This window comes from Mandrillus leucophaeus, unplaced genomic scaffold, assembly GCF_000951045.1.
Source record: "Mandrillus leucophaeus isolate KB7577 unplaced genomic scaffold, Mleu.le_1.0 Scaffold236, whole genome shotgun sequence".
In the NCBI taxonomy this organism is placed as follows: Eukaryota; Metazoa; Chordata; class Mammalia; order Primates; family Cercopithecidae; genus Mandrillus; species Mandrillus leucophaeus.
In genome coordinates, this window is record NW_012102432.1 from 1,226,534 (window position 1) to 1,251,940 (window position 25,407).

The 25,407-nt window shown below is 40.0% G+C and overlaps 1 protein-coding gene across 1 annotated transcript in view; it reads right to left on the reverse strand.

The window, feature by feature from the left end:
• Positions 1-25,407, reverse strand: part of NKAIN3 (Na+/K+ transporting ATPase interacting 3) — a 750,305-nt gene that overhangs the window by 5,619 nt on the left and 719,279 nt on the right. Inside the window, exon 6 of the transcript XR_001006311.1 lies at positions 4,889-5,815. The gene's annotated coding sequence lies outside the window, so the exon portion shown is untranslated. The remainder of the gene's footprint in view (positions 1-4,888; positions 5,816-25,407) is intronic.

Sequence of the window (25,407 nt, forward strand, 5' to 3'; positions counted from 1 at the left end):
GGCCCACCCAAGAGTTTCTGATTCAGTCTGAGGTGAGGCTTGAGAATTTGCGTTTCTAACAAGCTCCCGGGTGATGCTGATGCTGCTGATTTGGGTACCACTCTTTTGAATACTATTATAATTATTCTAATATTTTAAATATTTTTGGCTTTATGGAAGTATAATTGAATAGAAATTTTATGTATCTACGGTGAACAACTTGATGTTTTGATATGCATATAAATTCTAAATTGATTGTTCCCTCTTGAAGTTTCTTATGTCGCTCTAGCCTTTTTTTCTTCCTACGTCTGTAAACTCCCAACCTACCTTTCCGTCTTCCCCCTTGTGTTTCCCATATCCTCCATCTTCCTTCTACCAGAAATCTCTATGACATTTCTGATATACGTCAGTTTAGCTTTTCTTTGTTTTTAGTTTGGCAACAACCATAGTCACAGCTCGGCACAACAGACACAGAACAGTGTGAACAAAGGTCCTCCATTCCCTCTCAGGAGCCAGCTGAGCAGCGTCTACTGTAGCATTCATCTATACCACAGTGAAGATTCTCATTCCCCTACTGTCTTGCTTCTTAGCCTTGCTTAATTCCCCAACCCTTACCCTGCAGCCATTTTGAATAAACTCTTGTAAAGTACAGAGGACAGACATCTGAAATATCCATTTCTCACCATTAAGCATGCAACAGGATATGCCTCTGCCACGCCCATCTAATTGTGGTTTATTTGCTTAATATTAAAATGCTCTCAGATATACATAAGCCATCTGCTTTTCCTCCAGATTCACTGAGCCCTGGTGCATTAAGCATCTGTAGAGCTATTTCATTTTATGTCATTAAGGATGGGAACGTGCAAATGTAAATACCAATTGGAAAGCTTAAGTAGTTTTTCAAATTTTTCAATCATGCTGTTTACTATATTATTATTCTGGATTAGTCTACTTTAGGTATAATTTCACAGTATCATCAAAGTCCTACTCCAATATTTAGATCCCAAATGACAAATTTAATGGCCTTAGTTAACACCCCAATGATGTAGGTTTAATTTTACGGTTCACCTATTTTTGCTATTTACTTTGCTGAGCTTGAGCCAAGCTGAAACAACTATAAGAAAACAGAGTCTGATTTTCCATGAAATAAAATGCTACCTTCCTTGTAAAGGGTAAACCTAGATTTTCCTAAGATGACACCTGAAAGGACTTTCCAGATGGAGATGGAGGAAATGTAGGTTACATTTCTCTTCTCTCAGTTAAAGCCTTAGTCAAATTCCCTTCAAGGAGGTGCTCCTTCCCTGGAATGTTCCAGTTCAAATGAGGAGCTGAAACTCTGCTCTCAGTAGCCTTTGACACTGCTGGTTAAAGACCATAACATTTAATGAATGAATGAATGAATGAACTTGAATTTTCCAAATAGGTTTTATGAGGAAAGCCTAAAACATCTCCTTCCTTGATCTATGGTGCCCAGCCACTCAATCCTTTTTCCCAGAGATGACCAGTGCAACTGATTTCTTTTACATCCTTCCTGGGACATTCTACACTTAGAAAAATCATCATACAATCCCTTCCCCACTTTTCACGAACGTGGTGGCATACTGCACCTACTTCTGCATGTGACTTTTCCTCTTACCCTATCTTGGAAATACTCCAGCACACAGATTCCTTCATTCTTTTCTGATAGCTGCATAATGACCCATTGCATGGCAGTACCATAATTTATGTAAGCAGTTTTCCACTGGTAGGCATTGGGGTTGTTTCTAATATTTTCTTACTACCAAAATGCTTCGATGAAAGCAGTGAATGACTTTTTTACACATATGTGGGTATATCTGCAGGACAACTTTCTAATAATTTCTGGGTCAAAGGGTATGTGCATCTTCAATGTTAACACATAGTGACAAATCTATACTACTAATATTCCAATTTAAAGTCGTCTCAAAGTAATCAATGCATTTAAAGAGCTTATAAAAGGCTCTGGAATAATGTAAGGGCATTAAACCAGTGACCTGAAGTTAGATAAGATGGTTTATAAGCTATGGGACATGATTCTTTCATTTGTGTTTTTCTTCCTTGCTCTCAACTTGCTTTTACAAGGCAGAAATTATCTCAATGAGAAAAGGCAGTTACTTCTACCCCCTTATCTGCCTCATTCTTTTTCATTTCTCTAAGTCACAAAGTAACATAGGCTGCCTTAGGTAATGCAGCTCAAAGAAGAGATAGTTACCAAGACTCTTTTAGCACAGTATTTTTGTCATTTGCATCCTCCCAACCCCAACATCAGGCCCAACCAGAACAAATACCAGAGGCCGAGGACAAGAGTGATTTGTTAGCCAAAAGACTGGAGAGACAAAGGGGCCACGGAAGGCTGAAAAAGAGAGACTGGACATGTGAGAGATTTCTCTAGTGCCAGGAGAAAGGGGGCCATATGGTGCCCCTCGATAATAATGTTGTGGTGGCATTATTTACTCTCCTGGTTGACATATTATTTTGGTAACATGCACAGAGGATGAAGATTAAGACAGTCACGATTATTCTATGGAAACTTAAAGTTTGAGTACATTTTCTTTTTCTCCTAATTTTCCAATTTTCTTAAATGTTGGTAAAATCCTAATACATCAAATACACATTACAATGAAAAAAATACTAAATGAAACTATTTGTAATAAAAGGTTGTGTGGTAGAGTTTGCTATGTGTTCAGTATATTCTATTTCCTTTTCTTTTTTGGGCCAGAGTTAGATCCTGTTTTTCTGCTTTCATTGCTGTCTGGTGGGATACTATGATTATGTTCTGGCCTGAGGAATGTGGGCAGAAAGAGGTAATGTGAACCACTTCAAGGCCTGGCCTCTAAAAAATTCCCCATGCAATCACTCCTATTTTCACTCTTTTTTTCCTCTGTACCTGGAGGCAAACAAAACAAAACAAAACAAACAAAACCTTCAGGGTCCTAGGTTTTCACAAAACCAGAACACACAGTGAGACTGGGTCCCTGAATCTGCTTGGAGGAGAGCTACTCAAGAAAGCTTGAGTTTTATGCCCTCATTAACCGGATGTTAGTTTTCTTTTAGGACTGGCCTCTGCTGACAGATTGCTCTTATGCACGAAGGCAAGTATAGGATTCAACTTTGTTATGCAGCTTTCCCCAACTAAAAAAAAAATTCTGCCTTTAACTAGCAGAAGGGATTAGGTAATTCTTTCAGAAAGAATTACCTAGAATTTGCATGCTAGAATATACTTTTGAGTGTATAAACTCTATACTGGTGGCCTCCAGCCCTTGGAACCCATGGGCCACAGGTACAGTGAATCACGGCTACATGAAAAACTTGACCTATGGCATGGGCAGGGGAAGGGGAGAAAAAGGAAAGTTGAAAGGGTGGGATGGATGAGGGTGAGGGAACACTAACACTTGGAGGGGACTTATCAATATGTCATGTCCTGTGTTGTCTGTTTTCCACAGCAACCCAATGGGACAGGTGTCAGCCTCTCTTTATATAAAGGCAAGATAACTCAGGCTCTGGGAAGTTTCACTGATCCAAAAATATGGAGTAAATGAATAGTAGAACTGGCACTAAAGTAACAGAGAGAGGGGCATCCCCAAGTATAACAAATGCAGAGAGATCAGAGATACAGGAAGGAAAGGTAAAGAAGAAAAGAGAAGTGGCTGGGAGCCGTGGCTCATGCCTATAATCCCAGCACTTTGGGAGGCTGAGGTGGGTGGATCACTTGAGGTCAGGAGTTTGAGACCAGTCTGGCCAACATGGTAAAAGCCCATCTCTACTAAATACAAAAATTAGCTGAATGTGGTGGCGCATGCCTGTAATCCCAGCTACTCAGGAGGTAGGAGGGTCCCTTAAACCCAGGAGATGTAGGTTGTAGAGTGCTGAGGTCGTGCCACTGCACTGCAGCCTGGATGACAAAGCAAGACTCTGTCTAAAAGAAAAAAAAAAAGAAAAGAAGAAGAAGAAAAGAGAAGAAAGGGGAGTGGTGAGGAGAATAACGCTGGGTATGGGCTCAGGGGTCTCAGTGACACCTCGACTCCGGCTACTGACTCCTCTTTTTTCTGAACATATTTGCTCTGTACCAATGCCTGCAACTCAAGGAAATTGCTTGAACTGTTTTTTATTCCCCAGGACACTTTGTCCCTTAAAGACATGTTCAATTAAAGAGCTCTAAAAGGATTGCATTAACTGGAGATACCCAGTCTTCTTTTATTTTTCATCACCAAAATGACTAAGACAGAATCAAGCACCATTAGTGCTGATATTTCAGCTCATGTAAATCTTCATTAGAGCTCTTTAATGTAATCATTTAAAGAGACATCAGCTTTTCAGTAAAACACTCTGAAAGCAAATTTAATGAAGTCACTTCTACATAATCTGGAAGCAAAAATGTCTTTTGTGATTAAATTTCCTTTTCCAACATATTGACTAATGTCAGGTTATTATGTGTCAGTGAGCTGAACAAGCACATATTTTGCTCTACATTAGTATCTTTGTATTCTCAAAGGATTAAGATGGCAAAAGCTGGGAGGAATGATATTAAATTTAATTTCTGCTCAAGCAGAGGAAGAGTGCAGTACCCTTATTCTTTGCCAACAATTCTGGTTTTTAAAGATACATGCAGTTCCTAGTATTTGCTAGTATTTTATACTAAAGAGGTAGTATTGAGGTGATTAGCCATTCCCACTGCTATTAAAACCTAACACCCTCTCATGGTTTCCTAGTGAATAAAACCTCAACTTCTTGCCTTGACCTACAAGGCTCTGAATAATGCAGCTACCTCCTACCTCCCACCTGTCCAGTCTCAAGCCTCTCTCCTCAGCTTACTGGGCTCAACCACAGAGGGCTTCTCTCAGTTTCCTGAATATTGTTCACCTCTTTCCCATCTCGTGGCCTTTGTGCTTACTGTTTTCTCAGATTGGAAGCCATCTCCTAAGGTTCTCTGCATCACTGACTCCTTGTTCTTTAGGTCTTAGGTCAGATGCTGCTTCTTCAGAGAGGTGTTTTCTGGCCACCCTATTGAAGGTAGGGCACCATGATCTCACATCCTTTTCCCCTCTATGACGCTGTTCCGTTAATTTTTGTAAAAAATGCTTTCTGGTTCTGTTCATTTTTTTTTTGTGGTACTATAATGTAAAGTTATTTTAATGAATTTGCTTTTGCTCCAAGGTTACAATGAGAAAAGATATAGTTGGTCCCTCAATGTGTAATTAGGACACTTTGAATGGATCGATTATATCTGTTTGGCATAAGGCAAGCTCCAGTGCCAAGCCCAGAGCCTGGCACATTATAGAAGTTCAATAACTACTTGTTGAAGGATTGAATAAATAAAACTGCTGGTGCAATAAGATCATGGCTTTTGGTGAGTTTGGAGGATCTTAGAGGAAGAGAGAGGTGCTACAACACTGAAAATGGGAAATTCATATGAAAATTTTCAAAAAGTAAAAGAATTAGATTTCACAAATCATAAATTGGTGAATTTAGTGGAAATTCCTGGTAAGATGCTAAGATAATAGTTTATAACATTTTATGAAAACCAATGCCAATCTTTAGGAATCAATATACATTCTCAAAGAGCACTGCAGGTTAAAAAAAACCTATGTTTTTCGTAAAATTTATATATTAGACTGCACTAGAAAGATTAGGAAGATGTTGAATCTGGGGTTTAGGATGACACTCTATCTAAAGTAATGCATCACCTCAGTTCTTAGGAAGCACATGAGGCCTGACTGATGTGACAATTTGGTGATAATATCTTACTAACTCTTGCTCTGTTCAATGATTTGCAGCATCTGGATAAAAAGATGTTTGCATACTGGCAGATCAAATGAATCTGAGAATAACAAATAAGTTTATTTTTAAAATATCAACATTTAAATTGATCTTATCCAATTAAAATGACTTGCTGAATCAAACAAAATTAAGTTTAATAAAAGTCAATATAAGTGCCTGAAATCAAGTCTAAATATTCATTGAGCAGACACAAATGGGGAATTTTTACTTAACAGTTACCTTTGCGTGTGTTGGGAGGAATGATAACCTTATGGCTCCATGTTAGAACTATTTGATGAGAATGAACAAGGTAATGTGATTGCCAGAAAAGCTAATTTGATTCCTATTTACAAAGCACTCAGAGAATTCATGATGTCATAGGTGTATTTAGGGTTCAATGTCTAATAATGGAAGTAATACTAAATTTCTTAGGGTGTAGAAAGACCAATTCTGCCGAGTAGAACCAACATCTTCCACACAATAAATGTTCAATAATTATATATGTATATATTTTTCTTTTTATTAAAAAATATTTTTTTTGAGACAGAGTCTCCCTCTGTTGGAGTGCAGTGGCATGATCTCAGCTCATTGCAAGCTCTGTGATATGGCTTGGCTGTGTCCCCACCCAAATATCATCTTAGATTGTAGCTCCCATAATTCCCACATGTTTTGGGAGGGACCTGGTAGGAGGTTATAGAATCATGGGAGTGGGTCTTTTGTGTGCTGATCTTGTGATAGTGAATAAGTCTCATGAGATCTGATGACTTTGTAAGGGGTAGTTCCCCTACACAAGCTCTCTTCCCTGCCACCATGTAAGACATGACTTTGCTCCTTTGCCTTCTGTCATGATTATGATGTCTCCCCAGCCATATGGAACTGTGAGTCCATTAAACCTGGTATTCTTTATAAATTACCCACTCTCAGGTATGTCTTTGTTAGTAGAGTGAGAACAGACTAAAACAGTAAATTGGTACCAGGTAGTGGGGCACTGCTGTAAAGATACCCCAAAATGTGGAAGTTACTTTGGAACTGGGTAGCAAGCAGAGGTTGGAACAGTTTGGAAGACTCAGAAGAAGAAAGGAAGATGTGGGAAAGTTTGGAACTTCCTAGAGATTTGTTGAATGTCTTTGACCAAAATGCTGATAGTGCTATGGATGATAAAATCCAGGCTGAAGCGGTCTCAGATGGAGATGAGGAACTTGTTGGGAACTGGAATAAAGGTCATTCTTTACTCCAGTAAAGAGACTGGTGGCATTTTGCCCCTGCCCTAGAGATCTGTGGAACATTGAACTTGAAAGAGATGATTTAGCGAATCTAGAGGAAGAAATTTCTAAGCAGTGAAGCATTCAAGAGGAAACAGAACATAAAAGTTTGGAAAATTTGCTTCCCAATGATGTGATAGAAAAGAAAACTCCATTTTCTGGGAAGAAATTGAAGCTGTCTGCAGAAATTTGCATAAGTACCGAGGAGCTGAAATGTTAATCACCAAGACAATGAGGAAGATGCCTCCAGGGCATGTCAGAGATCTTCATAGCAGCCCCTGCCATCACAGGCCCAGAGGCCTAGGAGGAACAAACGGTTTCCTGGGCTGGGCCCCAGGCCCCCCTGCTGTGTGCAGCCAAGGGACTTGGCACCTTGCCTACCAGCAGCTCCAGCCTTGGCTAAAAGGGGCTAGGGTACAGCTTAGGCTGTGGCTTCAGAGGGTGCAAGTCCCAAGCCTTGGCAGCTTCCACATGGTATTGAGCCTGTGGGTGCATAGAAGTCAAGAACTGAGGTTTGGGAACCTCCATCTAGCTTTCAGAGATCCTCTGAAACACTTGGATGTCCAGGTATGGAAACACCTGGATGTCCAGGCAGAAGTGTGCTGCAGGGGCGGAGCCCTCATGGAGACTCTCTGCTAGGGCAGAGGAGAAGAAAAATGTGGGGTTGCAGCCCCCACACAGGGTCCCCACTGAGGCACTGCCTAGTGGATCTGCGAGAAGAGGGCCACCATCCTCCAGACCCCAGAATGGCAGACCCACTGACAGATTGCACGGTGCATCTGGAAAAGCCACAGACACTCATTGCCAGCCTATGAAAGCAGCCAGGACGGAGGTTGTACCCTGCAAAGCCACAGAAGTGGAGCTGCCCAAGGCTGTGGGAGCCCACTTCTTGCATCAATATGACCAGGACGTGAGACATGGTTAGTCAAAGGAGATCATTTTGGAAACTTAAGGTTTAATGACTGCCCCATTGGATTCTAGACTTGCAGAGGGCCTATAGCCCTTTGGTTTTTGCCAATTTCTCCAATTTGGAACAGGAGTATTTACCCAATGCCTGTACTCCCATTGTATCTAGAAAGTAACTAACTTGCTTTTGATTTTTACAGGTTCATAGGTGGAAGGGACTTGAGTTGTCTCATATGAGACTTTGGAGTTGGGATTTTGTGTTAATGCTGGAATGAGTTAAGACTTTGGGGGACTGTTGGGAAGGCATGACTGTGTTTTGAAATGTGAGGACATGAGATTTTGGAGGGGCCAGGGCGGAATGATATGATTTGGCTGTGTCGCCCACCCAAGTCTCATCTTGAATTGTAGCTCTCATAATTCCCATGTGTTATAGGAAGGACCCAGTGGGAGGCTATTGAATCATGGGGGCAGGTCTTTCATGTGCTGTGCTCCTGATAGTGAATAAGTCTCATGATATCTGATGGTTTCATAAGGGGGAGTTCTCCTGGACATGCTCTCTTCCCGGCTGCTATGTAAGATGTGACTTTGCTCCTCCTTTGCCTTCTGTCATAATTGTGAGGCCTCCTCAGTCATGTGGAACCTTGAGTGAATCTGTTAAACCTCTTATTTTTTATAAATTACCCAGTCTCAGGTATGTCTTTATTAGCAGTGTAAAAACAGCCTAATATACTCCACCTCCTGAATTCAAGTGATTCTCATGTCTCAGCCTCCCAAGTAGCTGTGATTCTCCCAAGAATCAAGTGATTCTCATGCCTCAGCTTCCCAAGTAGAATTGCAGGTATGCACCACCACACCCAGCTGATATATATATATATTTTTTTGTATTTTTAGTAGAGATGGGGTTTTGTCATGTTAGCCAGGCTAATCTTAAACTCCTGAACTCAAGTGATTCAGCCACCTCGGCCTCCCAAAGAGCTGGGATTACAGGCATGAACTACCACACCCAGTCAATAATTATATATTGAGTGCACTTTTGTTAGGAATAATTGAACTTAGGTCTTAAAAAATGTGAAATATATCTAGCATTCAAGATGATATAAGCATTATACATGAAGAGCTCCCAAATCATATAAGCATGAAAAAGCAAGGGCAATGTTTGGACAAGACCAAGAAAGAAATACATTGTGTGTAATAGACAAGGCTGATAATCTTTGTTGAGTCAGATAATGGATGAGTTTATATAAGAAGATGAGAAATTTGGATCTGAGTCTTTCTTCTATTTCAAGATTTTAAGCAGGGTGATAAAACAAGGCTCACATTTCTTACTTTAGAAATATAATACTGAAAAGCAGAGTTTTGGGGGATAGGGGAGGGTCTAAGCTTCATGAAGAGACTAATAAAGCGTGCCATAATAAATGTAGTGGTAGTGGGATTGCAGAGGAGGAGCAAAGAGATGATTAACTTATTTTGACACAGGCAAAACATGAAAGAGAAGAAAAATAATATATACTAGTCTGTAGTTTAAATCATAGTTATGATTAGATTATAGGAACATCTAATATGTGTCAAGCCTGATGTCATTCACTTCGGTAGGGAGGGCACCATGTTTGAGAGGCTGAATAAGAGACCTGAAGCCAGTGAATGAGACACAGAGTTTATTGAGGGGACTTACATATGGGGCAGTCCAGTGATAGTAGGCTGGAGAAGAGGACTGCAACCAGTTGTAAAAAGCATGCAGTTTATATGACATTTTCACTTATCACCCTTCTGCTAGCAACCTCCACTTGGCAACCTTCATTTAACCCAAAACAAAGGGCCTCAATCTCCTGCATGGACTGCCTTCCACAGGATGGACTAGGGGCTCAGATGTTCCTCATACATAAGAGACTAATCTCTGCATTGGCCACTCCTGGATTCTTTAGCACAGGTCTCCAAACACACATTCTTCTTAAGCTTTAGGGTCATTCTTAGGGTACGCTTAAGTTAAGTTTTTGCTATGAAATGTATCTGCCGTACAATATTGAGAGGTGACAGCGTGCTAGCAGCCCTCTCTTGCTCTTGGCACCACTCTGGCCGTGCTCCAGCCCTTCAGTCTGCTGTTGGGCTATGAGGGCCCCTCTCTGGGGCTGGCCAAGGTCAGAGCCGGCTCTCTCTGCTTGCAGGGAAGTGTGAAGAGAGAGGCGCAGGTGGGAGGCGGGGCTGCATGGCACTCACCGGTCGGTGACTGTTCCAGGTGAGCGGGGGCTTGGCAAGCCCCACACTTGGTGCAGCCGGCTGGAGACTGCTGGGCTTGATTGGAGGCTGAATCCCGTGCGAGGACCGCCATTCCCTCTTCACAGGATCTTTAGCCACGATAGCAGGTCTCCGTCTCTCTCTTGCTTCCCCTCTTTTCCTCTTGATTGTCTGGGACGAGCTCCCTCTGGGCTGCCAGATTGCCTGGGCTAGGTGCCGCAAAGTCCCGCCAGGCCTGCCAGTGACAGGTGAAATCAGCTGGGCTTCTGGGATGGGTGGGGACTTGGAGAACTTTTCTGTCTAGCCAAAGGATTGTAAATGCACCAATCAGCACTCTGTGTATAGCTAATCTGGTGGAGACTTGGACAACTTTTCTGTCTTAGCTAAAGGACTGTAAATGCACCTATCAGCACTCTGTCAAAACGGACCTATAAGCTCTCTGTAAAATGGACCAAACAACTCTCTGTAAAATGGACCAATCAACTCTCTGTAAAATAGACTAATCAGCAGGATGTGAGTGGGGCCAGATAAGGGAATAAAAGCGGTCCACCTGAGCTAGCAGCTACAATCTGCTGGGTCCCCTTCCACACTGTGGAAGCTTTGTTCTTTTGGTCTTTGCAATAAATCTTGCTGCTGCTCACTCTTTGGATCTCTGCTACCTTTATGAGCTTAACACTCACCACGAAGGTCTGCAGCTTCACTCTTGAAGCCAGCGAGACCACAAACCCACTGGGAGGGATGAACAACTGCAGATGGGAGGAACGAACTACTCCGGACGCGCCACCTTTATGAAATGTAACACTCACCCCGAAGGTCTGCAGCTTCACTCCTGAAGCCAGTGAGCCCACGAACCCACCGGGAGGAACAAACAACTCCAGACATGTCGCCTTTAAGAACTGTAACACTCACCCTCGAAGGTCTGCAGCTTCACTCCTGAAGTCAGCGAGACCATGAACCCACCAGCAGGTAGAAACTCCGGACACCTCCAAACATCAGAAGGAAAAACTGCAGACACACCATCTTTAAGAACAGTAACACTCACCGCGAGGGTCTACGGCTTCATTCTTGAAGTCAGCGAGATCAAGAACCCACCAATTCCGGACACGATATGATTTGCATTTGTCCAACGAGGCATAGGAATTCAAATGCTCATCCAAGGGAAAAGGCAGTCATATTAGCAATGTAAACTTTTCTTCTTAAAATTTGGCTTGTAAGTAGATAGACACTCTGAGACTAGACTATATTTTGACTTTGATAGATGGAAATGGAAAAAATGTATGAATTTTTATGTTGTTGTGCTTTCATCTCTTAAGAGTAGAATCTGGAATATGTCACTAAAACAAGCCTCCCTGCTTCCTTTTAAATAAAGTTGCAGAACTACGAAAAACTGCAAAAGCAATACAGAAAGTTCCCATAAAATTTAACACCCTCCCCCTTTTTTTTTTGTGATGAATGCACTGTGAGGTACTAGCAATTGGTTCAAGACAAATTCATTCATTGTTTTTGGGAAAGTCTGATCTTGGGATGGAATCCCATTGCAGATGACTCAGGTCAGATGTTAAATGTTCTGTCAAATAATGTAAAGAATACAGTGTTATTTTAAATAATCTTTGTGGAGATTACAGTATTCTCATGCTAAGGGGATTTTACTCCCTGGCTAGGCTGTGGTGGAGGATGTTTTGGTGACCTGACCCAGAGGCAATGAACAAGTCAAAAGTGGGCAGATGTCCTTGGGAGCAACAAGATAGAGGCAGGGGAACAAGAAGAGAGAGTCTGGTGGAGACCAGCCTCTGAAGGTGGATTCAGAGTGTCTCTGGACCCATTGTTACCTGAGACCTACTTTAAGCTTTCCTTTTCTGGAGTATATTTACCACAAATCTTTAGTAACATTTGTTAGTTACAAAGGTTTGTTCCAACTTTGCTTGCTGAATCAAAAGAGAGGCCGAGTACCTGTTTTGGGAAGAGGCAGTGTGGAGTAAGCGGCAGGGGTGAGAAGTAATTGGAGTCGGGGCATTGGTGGGGAAGCCCAGAGCAGCTGTCTGCAGTGGGCAGTGGCATCTCCTGGGTGCACTTGCAGAACATTTAAACCCTCTCCAGCGTTGCTCAGAAATTTTTAGGGGATGGGCTGGTCTCCTATAGTCATGTAACTTAAGACTTTTATTTGTGTATGAAATAGGTGGGTAATCCTCCAAAATCTAAAGAATTCAGGAGCATTCAAAATGCATGTGGTTTCCAAGTTTACTACAATAAATATATAATACAGTGAGAAAAATGTATTGAAAACAGTAGCCATCTTGTACTTCAATGTACATTTTTATTCATAGTTGAAAAGAATAGTCTATTACTGCTAACTTACTGTAAATTTACTTAGAATCAAAGGGTCCAGAGAGACATAAAAAATGTATGTAGTTTCTATTAAATAACACTTTCTGGTCACTTTCAAATATGATTATAATATACAGGTATTATATGCACAAAAATGTAAAAAGTAATTGTGAAAGCAAGTCTTGTTATCAGTTTGTATAAGAAAAAAGACATTTATTTTTTCACAAGCTACCAACATCATATAGGATAGCTCCTGATAGGCTTTGACTTTTTGAATTAATTCATCTCGTAGCTCAAACATCTGTAGAAAAGAAGTTAATATACAGTGAAGTCACTACACAGTGTTATGGGACAGTAGAAATTCATATCAGTACAAAATATCATTGAAGATTTTTACATTGAATTCCAGTGTCAAGATCGAGAGACATCTTTGTTGGCAAGCAATCTAAGAATTATTTGAAGATTGAGAGTTGTTTTTTTTTAAATGATTTCTTCTGGTAAAAATGTTAAAGATTAAAAATATGTAGTAGAAATAGAAGGTACAATGTTCTTGTCTTTCTGTCCCTCTTACCAGCAACCTGTGCCTTTGAAATAGAATGAAATGCTCTAGGTACTTCCAGTATTTTCCATAAGATGGCAGAGTTGGTATTGTGAATGTGAGAGCAAACCACTTTAGTTCTGTCAGTCACAGCAACAAAAAGAGGCTTAGAGTCATTCTCACCATTTAAACATTGCTCTCGTGCTTTCAATAATCATCATCAACATAATAATAAAGCAATAATATCTAGTTTTTAAAAACAATAATGAAAAATCCAGATATATGTCAATCTGCAATTACATCATGGTTACGCAGGCACTCCCTTTGAGCATTGCTTTTGGTCTTTTACTGAGTTCCTTTAGTTGCCTGTTCTGTTAAGTTTTATTTAAACACTAACCAGTCAAACTGGGTCCAATGTCACCTCTCTCAGATCACCACACATGTAACAAGAAAATGTCTGTTGGCATCACTGAAGCAAGCAGTGTTCACAGTCGTTTTTGACTGTTAGGAGCTGTAGATGTGCTCTTTTTAATGCAAATTCAGAGATCTGTCAGATGTGCTTTGGTTTGTTTAAAATGGGTGACCGCAGTTCTGAAATGTTAGTCAAATCCTGAACAAGAGGGGGCTTATTTTGTCCATTTGTTCCTTCATCCAGAGCCTGAACTACTCAGATGAATGGGGTGGTCTAGGAGGACTTCTGGGACATAGCATCAAAGGTATTGGTTGCAGAGGGCAAACTCAAGGAAAGTAAACCATTGACCATGTGAAATCCACACTAGGATTTATCTCCTAAATGCCGTAAATTAAACATGTGAATTTGATTTGTTTTTATCACTCTCCAAGCTTTTTGCACAAGACAGATGCTCACTAAGTGTTTGTTGAATGCTTAGGGAGACAGAAGAGGGTTGCAAATGGGCTTTCCGTCATCCTGGGATTGCTGGGGCTCTGAATCTGGAAAAGCACTGGCACCTCCTATCAGAGCCTGGCTTGTGCAGAGCACTATTGGGGAGTTTCTCAGGGCCTTGAGGGTTATATACACCTCTTCACCACTGGACTAGGAGCTCCCTGTGGGTAGAATCTGCTTTTTTTTTTTTTTTTTTTTTCTGCTTTATATTTCTAGTGCCTGCACAGTGACTCACATACAGTAGGTACTCAGCAGGGGTGTTTTCAAAGAAGGAAGCAGCGATCATAATTTGTCCGCCAGTGAATATTGGCAAGTAGTGTGGCTCGAAGGAGGTCATCTAATGCTGTCTCACCTAGGGAGCTAGTTTGCCAAATGCTGGTATGATGGCAACCTGCAGTGAAACTTCCAAGTCAGTAGTATCTTGTGGGTATTGTCAGTTTTACACACCAGAGAGAAAATCAGACTTGTCCATGAATGAAGAAGAAACACGTACCAGTTTGATATAAGCTCTACTATCAACAGAGAGGAGATGAGATTTCCTTTTACAGAGTGCTGACAGACCAAGAATGTGATGGGAAGCAAGTTTGTTTTGAGTGTGGGCAAGATCTTGTGGAGGATGACAACTTCCCACAGAGAAAACATGCCACACCCATGCTTGCTATAAATGCTTCTCTTTTGTGTGAAATGTTCCTGGGATTTTGGTAACTTTGGAACCGGAAAAAAACCAGGGCATTCTTCTAGAAGAGACAGTTTGGCAACAGCTAGGTAAAGGAAAATTTATCAAAGGGGAAAATTTTAGAGAACTCATGTCAGTGGCCACAATCTTGAAAATCTATTCTTTTTTTTTTTTTTTTTTTCCCAGAGATAGCATCTCACTATACCATGGCTTTTATTCAGAACATGCACGGAGCATGTCTGCAGAATTACTGACACTTTGCCCTTTCAGCCATTTTGGAAGGAGAGGAATTTGGAAGACTCTTTCTAAAATATAGTTTATACCAACCTAATTATTAACAAGGCCATGATGACTGCGGGGCCACCACATATCGTTGTGAGGTTATGGAAGAAACAGAAATGCCACATTGAAAGGGCTCTCCATTCAAATTATAGACATTGAAGATATATCTGGTTATCAGAAAAAGTTTTCCAGTAGATGAAAATAAGATATCTTATTTAAATAAAAGTCAATAATTAATAATTTCAGGATAGATGAAGGGAAAGTACCTGGAGGAAATGGTACCTGTTCTTAATTCATACAAATGAATTTTTAAATTGATAATCTGAAATCATCATAACATAAATGAAATGCTGTTTTGTAAAGCAATACAGTACTGCCTGCAGACTCTTACCTTAACTATTCCCATAAAACTGTAGTTTACATTTTTATATGAGTTTTCTATCTCTGTTCCTTTAGGTAGAGATAGTGTGTTTAATTATTGCCACTCTTTCTGCTTATTTACATAATATCTACTATACCTTTCTCATTTTCTGTTTCTAATCTGTAATGTGCTTGAAGATCATTTCATTTAGATAATTCAAACTGTGTATCATTAAGAGTAGATAGGATTTAAACAAAGGGTTAAAGAGCTTTTCTATAAATAAAACTCAGGAGTTTGAGAGTATGGATTTTATAAAATCTATTGGGATAGAGATCTATTTGTTTTTTGATTCTTAGTTCTGTTGTGGATACATGAGGTTGCCACACAGCAGAGTTTTTGTCACAGTTAGGAAGTCTCAGAAAAATTTGAAAGTTAAGCTCACCCGAGAAGACCATTTTTGTCTTCTTTTTCTACCTCCAATGGCAGAAATTCCTTAGTGTTTTCAGATCAGAAGTTCTCAGTGTGAGTTATCACCCCTAAGTTCCTACCACAGGATGAGAAAGAGCTTTGTCAGTCTGTGTCAGGCATTTTGCTTTAGGGACTGATGTGGATATTAACTCCTTTCAGTATGGATTTCCCCCTAAGGAGGTAGAAGTATTTCAAAGTGTTAACACCCAAATTTTCTTTGAGTTTTACAGGATTAAAATAGAATATCTATGTCTTTAAAAGAAAATGAGACATATTCTTACTACAGTTATCATGGGTGCTATTAATACTCTGGCCTTCTAGTAGCATCTGTCATCTAGCATTGTAGATTTGCAGGGGCCCTTTAATGAAAACTCTCCATTTTCTTAAAGGTTGTAATTATTATGTAGCACTATACTTATAGATGTGGAAATAAGAGGGTTAGGCAGAATAGAATTAAGGAATGTTGTAGATGGCCATGAGCACTGAACAAATGAGGAAAGAATAAAACAGGACCAGGAATTATCTTCTCAACCCTACCCTGAAACTGCTGCCCAAACTTCCTTTTTGACAAAGATTAACAGGGCCAATGCAATTTAAGCTCTGAGACTTCAGACTAAAGACTTTGCGGGCCTAGGAACACAAAGAGAACTTTACAGAGGGCCAAGTGATTTTGTCTTCTGGGTAAACCTTAGATAATTTGAGTTCCATAATCAATGGCTTTTCTCTTTGTTATTAAAAATTCTAACACCAACTGATTTTTAAAATCCATAACATTAAACAAGTGGTTTAAAATAATAAATGGAATTAATGAGCTTCGCTTGTGCCATAGAAACAAATTAAGTAAGCATGCCACACAAATTGTCCAACATTCTGTTCTCCACTGTTATTTCACTTGGTACTCCAGACATTATATTTTGCCTAAGAATATCATGTACAGGGAATTTTTTTCTGGTTTAGATACATGTCAAAAATAAAAAGCTATAACATAACATAAATATTAAAAGGTATTAGTAGAAGAAATTGGTTAAATATTATGGTTTGTAATAACAAAACCCCTGGACAATGCAAAGAAAAGGCTGTGCAACACAACGCAAGTTTCGATGAAGGAACCAGAAAGCTAATCAACATTTACATATGTCATATTCTTATTTGCATTGTCATTATCTGAACTCATTAGAAATAATTGCAATGATTATGCTTGGTTTCATATCGGATAGATGGTCCTAGTATACTATCTTATAAAACTACATTGCATGACTGCTATTTGAGGTTAAAAGTAGATTTGAGAAACCAGAAGGAGAAGAGAGCAATCCCCTTTAAAAAGAGTTGTCAAAGAAATGAAACTATGTGAGGCAGTTAAAAAGTGACTTTAAGCACTGATTTGCAAAATCACTTCCTTAGGAACAAAATTTTTAGAAGACACTGACACCCAGCAGTTAAAAGTAAGCTATTTTCATGTTTGATGAAAAATAATCAGGAGGCTTGTCTAGAGCATGTGGGATTACATTTAAACCAAGAGGAAAGAAAGAAGGTGGCAGCCAGGACTGAGCTGTTCTGTCTTTTGGGAAGCAAAGAACAGTGATCTGAGGTCTAGGATTTCTTATTCGTCCTGAGAAGACAAAAGCAAAGACGAATAGAAAGAAAAGACAAGACAAAAGCAAGACAAAGATCCACTGGAAGGTGGCTTTCTGATGCTCACACCCAAGCAGAGGGAAGGCGAAGAGCGGGTAAGCCAATAGCAGGTGTCTTTCTGCAGCTGCCCTGCAGCCTTCATTAGCAGGGTCAGAACAAGCACAGGCAAAAAAGGCATTGAATTGTAGTCAACAACAAAGCCCCGGTCTAGTCAGGACTTGTTACAGCTGATGGCCACCAAGTGTAGACGAAAGAAGACTAGACTGAGAGCTTGCATAGCAGCCCCGATGGGATGGGACATGAAGCAAAACCACTGTAACTACCAGCCTCAATCTCCTCATCTGAAAACGGGGCAAATGGAATCACTGAGGTCCTTTTCGATGCTAACATTGTGTTGTATAGAGAAAATGACTCATTGTATTAGACATATTATTTCTTTTAGCTTTCATTCCCTAAAATAATAATTTACCATTTATTGTTTAAAGAAATGGGCCATACGGCACATTTTACAATGTGATTATTTAGAAAAGGGTACACTTGACTGTTAAAGTTTGATTGTGGATGTGTATGTACATGAATAAGTCACCCAATCTTGTTAAAATTGTCAGTGACAACTGCCAGATTTGCAAACACTAGGTATTAGGAGAATATAACACTTTTCAGTGACTTCATGGGATATTGCTTAATAAGCAGAACCTGGAAGATGTCTCTGTTTCCGTTTCACTGTCTCTGTCTCCTTGTCTCTTTTTCTGTTTCTCTCTCTCTCTCTCTCTCACACACACACACACACACCCCTCCAACCTAGGAAGAATATGCAATACAATATAATTACAGATTCCCAGGCAAGATGGCCGAATAGGAACAGCTCCTGTCTGCAGCTCCCAGCAAGACCAATGCAGAAAGTGGGTGATTTCTGCATTTCCAACTGAGATACTCAGTTCATCTCACTGGGACTGGTTAGACAGTGGGTGCAGCCCATGGAGGGCAAGCAGAAGCGAGGTGGAGCATTGTCTCACCTGGGAAGTGCAAGGGGTTGGGGAACTCCTTCCCCTAGCCAAGGGAAGCCATGAGGGACCATGCCATGAGGGGTGGTGCACTCCAGCCCAGATACTACGCTTTTCCCATGGTCTTCACAATCCACAGGCCAGGAGATCCCCTTGGGTGCCTACACCACAAGGGCCTGGATTTCAAGCACAAAACTGAGTGGCCATTTGGGCAGACACTGAGCTAGTTGCAAGAGTTTTTTTCATACCACAGTGGTGCCTGGGAATGTCAGCAAGACAGAACCATTCACTCCCCTGGAAAGGGGGCTAAAGCTAGGGAGCCAAGTGGTCTTGCTTGGCAGATCTCACCCCCATGGAGCCCAGCAAGCTAAGATCCACTGGCTTGAAATTCTCACTGCCAGCACAGCAGTCTGAAGTGGAATTGGGACACTCAAGCTTGGTGGGGGGAGGAGCATCTGCCATTAATGAGGCTTGAGTAGGCAGTTTTCTCCAAACAGTGTAAACAAAGCTGCGGGGAAGTTCAGTCTGGGTGGAGCCCACCGTAGGACTGCAAAGCCACTGAAGCCAGACTGCCTCTCTAGATTCCTCCTCTCTGGGCAGGGCATCTCTGAAAGCCAGCAGCCCTGGTCAGGGGCTTATAGATAAAACTCCCATCTCCTGGGGACAGTACCTGGGGGAAGGGGCAGTTGTGGGCACAGCTTCAGCAGAGTTAAACATTCCTGCCTGCCAGCTCTGAAGACAGCAGCAGATCTCCTGCTAAGGGAGAGACTGACTCCACAATGCCTCCTGATGGAGAGACACCTCCCAGCAGGGGTCGACAGACACTTAATACAGGAGAACTCTGGCTAGCATCTGGCAGGTGTCCCTCTGGGATGAAGCTTCCAGAAGTAGCACGAGGCAGCAATCTTTGCTGTTCTGCAGCCTCTGCTGGTGATAACCATGCAAAAAGGGTCTGGAGTGAACTCCCAGAAAACTCCAGCAGACCTGCAGAAGAGGGGCCTGACTGTTAGAAGTAAAACTAACAAACGGATAGCAATAGCATCAACATCAACAAAGAGGATGATCATGCAAACACTCCATCCAAAGGTCACCAACAGCAAAGACCAAAGGTAGATAAATCCACAAAAATGAGGAAAAACCAGTTCAATAAGGCTGAAAATTCCCAAAACCAGAATGGCTCTTCTCCTTCAAAGGATCACAACTCATCACCAGCAAGGGAACAATACCGAATGGAGAATGGGTTTGACGAATTGAGAGAAGTAGGCTTCAGAAGATGCGTAATAACAAACTCCTCAAAGCTAATGGAGCATACTGTAACCTAATGCAAAGAAGCTAAGAACCTTGATAAAAGGTTAGAGGAATTGCTAACTAGAATATCCAGTTTTGAGAAGAACACAAATGACCTGATGGAGCCAAAAAACACAGCACAAGAACTTCATCAATAGCCGAACTGATCAAGCAGAAGACAGGATATCAGGGAATGAAGATCAACTTAATGAAATAAAGCATGAAGACAAGATTAGAAGAAAAAAACAGAAAAGGAATGATCAAAACCTCCAAGAAATATAGTACTATATGAAAAGACCAAATCTACTTTTGATAGGTGTACCTGAAAGTGATGGGGAGAATGGAATCAAGTTGGAAAACATTCTTCAGGATATTATTCAGGAGAACTTCTCCAGTCTAGCAAGGCAGGCCAACATTCAAATTCAGGAAATACAGAGACCACCACAAAGATACTCCTTGAGAAGAGCAACCCCAAGACACATAATTGTCAGATTCACCAAGGTTGAAATGAAGGAATAAATGTTAAGGGCAGCCGGAGAGACAGGTCAGGTTACCCACAGAGGGAAGCCCATCAGACTAACAGCAGATCTCTCAACAGAAACCCTATAAGCCAGAAGAGAGTGGGGCCAATATTCAACATTCTTAAAGATACAAATTTTCAACCCAGAATTTCATATGCAGCCAAACTAAGCTTCATAAGTGAAGGAGAAATAAAATCCTTTACAGACAAGCAAATGCTGAGGAATTTTGTCACCACCAAGCATGCCTTTACAAGAGCTTCTGAAAGAAGCACTGAATATGGAAAGGAACAACTGGTATCAGCCACTGCAAAAACAACCCAAAATGTAAAGACCATCAACACTATGAAGAAGCTGCATCAATTAATGGGCAAAATAACCAGCTAGCATCATAATGACAGAATCAAAATCACACATAACAATATTAACCTTAAATGTAAATGGTTAATGGTAAATGGGCTAAATGCCCCAATAAAAAGGCACACACTGGCAATTGGATAGAGTCAAGACCCATCAGTGTGCTGTATTCAAGAGATCCATCTTGTGTGCAAAGACACACATAGGCTCAAAATAAAGGGATGGAGGGATATTTACAAAACTAATGGAAAGCAAAAACAACAACAACAACAACAACAACAACAAATAACAAGGGTTGCAATCCTAGTCTCTGATAAAACAGACTTTATACCAACAAAGATCAAAACAGACAAAGAAGGCCACTACATAATAGTAAAGGAATCATGCAACAGGAAGAGCTAACTATCTTTAATATGTATGCACCCAATACAGGAGCACCCAGATTCATAAAGCAAGTTCTTAGAGACCTACAAAGAGACTTAGACTCCCACACAATTAATAGTGGGAGACTTTAACACTCCACTGTATATATTAGACAGATCACCGAGATAGAAAATTAACAAGGATATTCAGGAGTTGAACTCACCTCTTGACCTGGAAGACCTAATAGATATCTACAGAACTCTCCACCCCAAATCAACAGAATATATAGTCTCCTCAGCACCACATAGCACTTTTTCTAAAATCAACGATATAACTAGAAGTCAAACACTCATCAGCAAATACAAAAGAATGAAAACCATAACAAACAGTCTCTCAGACCACAGTGAAATCAAATTAGAACTCGGGATTAAGAAACTCACTCCAAACCACACAACTACTTGGAAACTGAACAACCTGCTTCTGAATGACTCATGGGAAAATAATGAGATTACGGCAGAAATAAATAAGTTATTTGAAACCAGCAAGAACAAAGATGCAATGTAGCATACTCTCTGGGACACAGCTAAAGCACTGCTTAGAGGGACATTTATAATATTAAATGCCCACAGGAGAAAGTAGGCAACATCTAAAACCAACATGCTAAGGTCACAATTAAAAGAATTAGATAAACAAGAGCAAACGATTTCAAAAGCTAGCAGAAGACAAGAAATAACTAAGATCAGAACAGAACTGAAGGAGATATGAAAAACCCTTCAAAAAAAATCAATGAATCCAGGAGACGGTTTTTTGAAAAGATTAACAAAATAGATAGATGGCTAGCCAGGCAAATAAATAAGAAAATAGAGAAGAATCAAAAAGATACAATAAAAAGTGATAAAGGGGAGATCACCACTAATCCCACAGAAATGCAAACTACCATCAGAGAATACTACAAACCCCTCCACCCAAATAAACTAAAAAATCTAGAAGAAATGGATAAATTCCTAGACACATTCGCCCTACCAAGACTAAACCAGGAAGAAGTTGAATCCCTGAATAGACCAACAACAAGTTCTGAAATTGAGGCAGTAATTAATACCCTACCAACCAAAAAAAGCCCAGGACCAGAGGGACTCACAGTCAAACTCTACCAGAGGTACAAAGAGGAGCTGGTATCATTCCTTCTGAAACTATTCCAAACAGTAGAAAAAGAGGGACTCCTCCCTAACTCATATTTTGAGGCCAGCATCATTCTGAAAACAAACCCTGCCAGAGACACAACAAAAACATGAAAATTTCAGGCCAATATCTCTGATGAACATCTATGTGAAAATCTCCAATAAAACACTGGCAAACTGAATCCAGCAGTACATTAAAAAGCTTACCCACCATGATCAAGTCAGCTTCATCCCTGAGATGCAAGGCTGGTTCAACATATGCAAATCAATGAATGTAATCCATCACATAAACAGAACCAATGACAAAAACCAAATGATTATCTCAACAGATACAGAAAAGGCCTTCAACAAAATTCAACACTCCTTCATGCTAAAAACACTCAATAAACTAGGTATTGATGGAACATATCTCAAAATAATAAGAGCTATTTATGACAAACCCACAGCAAATATCACACTGAATGGACAAAAGCTGGAAGCATTCCCTTTGAAAACTTGCACAAGACAAGGATGGCTTCTCTCACCACTCCTATTCAACATAGTATTGGAAGTTCTGGTCAGGGCAAACAGGCAAGAGAAAGAAATAAAGCATATTCAAACAGGAAGAGAGGAAGTCAAATTGTCTCTGTTTGCAGATGATATGGTTGTATATTTAGAAAACCCCATCATCTCAGTCCCAAAACTCCTTAAGCTGATAAGCAATTTCAGGAAAGTTGCAGGATACAAAATCAATGTGCCAAAATCACAAGCATTCCTATGTACCAATAATAGACAAACAGAGAGCCAAATTGTGAGTGAACTCCCATTCACAATTGCTACAAAGAGAATAAAATACCTAGGAATACAACTTACAAGGGATGTGAAGGACCTCTTCAAGAACTACAAACCACTGCTCAAGGAAATAAGAGAGGACACAAACAAATGGAAAAACATTCCATGCTTATGGATAGGAAGAATCAATATACTAAAAATGGCCATACTGCCCAAAGTAATTTATAGATTCAATGCTATTTCCATCAAGCTAACATTGACTTTCTTCACAGAATTAGAAAAAACTACTTTAAATTTCACATGGAACCAAAAAAGGGCCCGTATAGCCAAAACAATCCTAAGCAAAAAGAACAAAGCTGGAGGCATCATGCTACCTGACTTCAAAGTATACTACAAGGCTACAGTAACCAAAACAGCATGGTACTTGTGCCAAAACATATATATAGACCAATGGAACAGAACAGAGCCCTCAGAAATAACGCTACACATCTACAACCATCTGATCTTTGACAAACCTGACAAAAGCAAGCAATGGGGAAAGGGTTTCCTATTTAATAAATGGTGCTGGGAAAACACCAGCCATATGCAGAAAACTGAAACTGGACCCCTTCCTTACATCTTATACAAAAATTAATTCAAGATGGTTTAAAGACTTAAATGTAAAACTCAAAACCATAAAAACCCTAGAAGAAAACCCAGGCAATACCATTCAGGACATGGGCATGGACAAATACTTCATGACTAAAATACTAAAAGCAATGTCAACAAAATCCAGAATCAATAAATGGGATCTAATTAAACTAAAGGGCTTCTGTATAGCAAAAGAAACTATTATCAGAGTGAACAGGCAACCTACAGAATGGGAGAAAATTTTTGCAACCTATCCATTTGACAAAGGGCTAATATCCAGAATCTACAAGGAACTTAAATTTACAAGAATAAAAAACATCAAAAAACGGTTTAACGATATGAATAGACACTTCTTAAAAGAAGACATTTATGTGGCCAAAAAACGTAAAAAATATCTCGTCATCACTGGTTGTTAGAGAAATGCAAATCAAAACCACAATAAGGTACCATCTCATGCCAGTTAGAATGGTGATCATTAAAAAGGAAACAACAAATGCTGAAGAGGATGTGGAGAAATAGGAATGCTCTTAACACTGTTGGTGGGAGTGTAATTTAGTTCAATCATTGTAGATGACAGTGTGTCAATTCCTAAAGGATCTGGAACTAGAAATGCCATTTGATCCAGCAATCCCCTTACTGGGTATATATCCAAAGTATTATAAATCATTCTACTATAATGACACATGCACTTCTATGTTTATTGCAGCACTATTCACAATAGCAAAGACTTGGAACCAACCCAAATGCCCATCAATGTTAGACTGGATAAAGAAAATGTGGCACATAAACATCATGAAATACTCTTCAGCCCTAAAAATGAGTTAATGCCCTTTGCAGGGACATGGATGAAACTGGAAACCATCATTCTCAGCAAACTAACACAAGAACAAAAAGCCAAACACTGCATGTTCTCACTCATAAGTGGGAGTTGAACAATGAGAACATATGGGCACACGGAGGGGAACGTCACACACTGGGGTCTGTTGGGGGATGGGGCCAAGGGGAGGGATAACATTAGGTGATATACCTAATGTAGATGACGAGTTGATGGGTGCAGCAAACCACCATGGTACATGTATACCTATGTAACAAACCTGCATGTTCTGCACATGTATCCCAGAACTTAAAGTATACATATGAAAAAAGAATGTAAATAAATCATGGAGATTAATGGCAAATACTCCAGATCTGCAAAGGAATTTTGGGGTGGATTTATTCACCACTGTGCCATGCGTGTAATCTGCCTTTGCAAATGTCAACTGAGAAGCATGTAAGCAGACAATGAACTTGATTCAGAGAGAGACAAAAAAATCTTGGGAAGTTTAATTATTGATGTTAGTATCACTTTTCTATATGAAAAACTAGGAAGACAAAGACTGACATTTGATGTATCAACATAATCTGGTGGTTAAAAATAAAAATAAAAAGTCCTATTTTGCCCCTATATATATATACACATATATACACACATACACAATTACAAACTTTTATAAATTCCCTCACTTGCATATTTTTTGGACAATTTGAATAATCATTCCACTTCAGCCAATATTATGTTCCTGAAGAAAAATAGATGAAGGGAAAAATAGTTCCAACTTTTACTGAGAGAAAATAAGAGAAAAGATCATATGTTTCTTATTTATCTCTCCTACCCCTGACTTCCTAAGCACTGATGTTGATTATGTACTTGTTAAACTGAATAACAAGAAAATAATAACACTACTAATCAATTCGGAAGAGAAGGTCCTACCAAAATAAAATAGCTAAGTGTTACAACCTTAGAAGAATTAATTTATTGTGGTAGGATAATGAGGACCAAGCAAAATGTTAGATTGGCTCTAGAATTTTAAATTCTAGAGAAGAATAGCTAAACCTGTCTGCAAAATTATGGGAAACATAGAAGGATGTAGTGCCATTGATTTATTTTCATTTCTTTCTAACCACAAAGACAAGATAAGG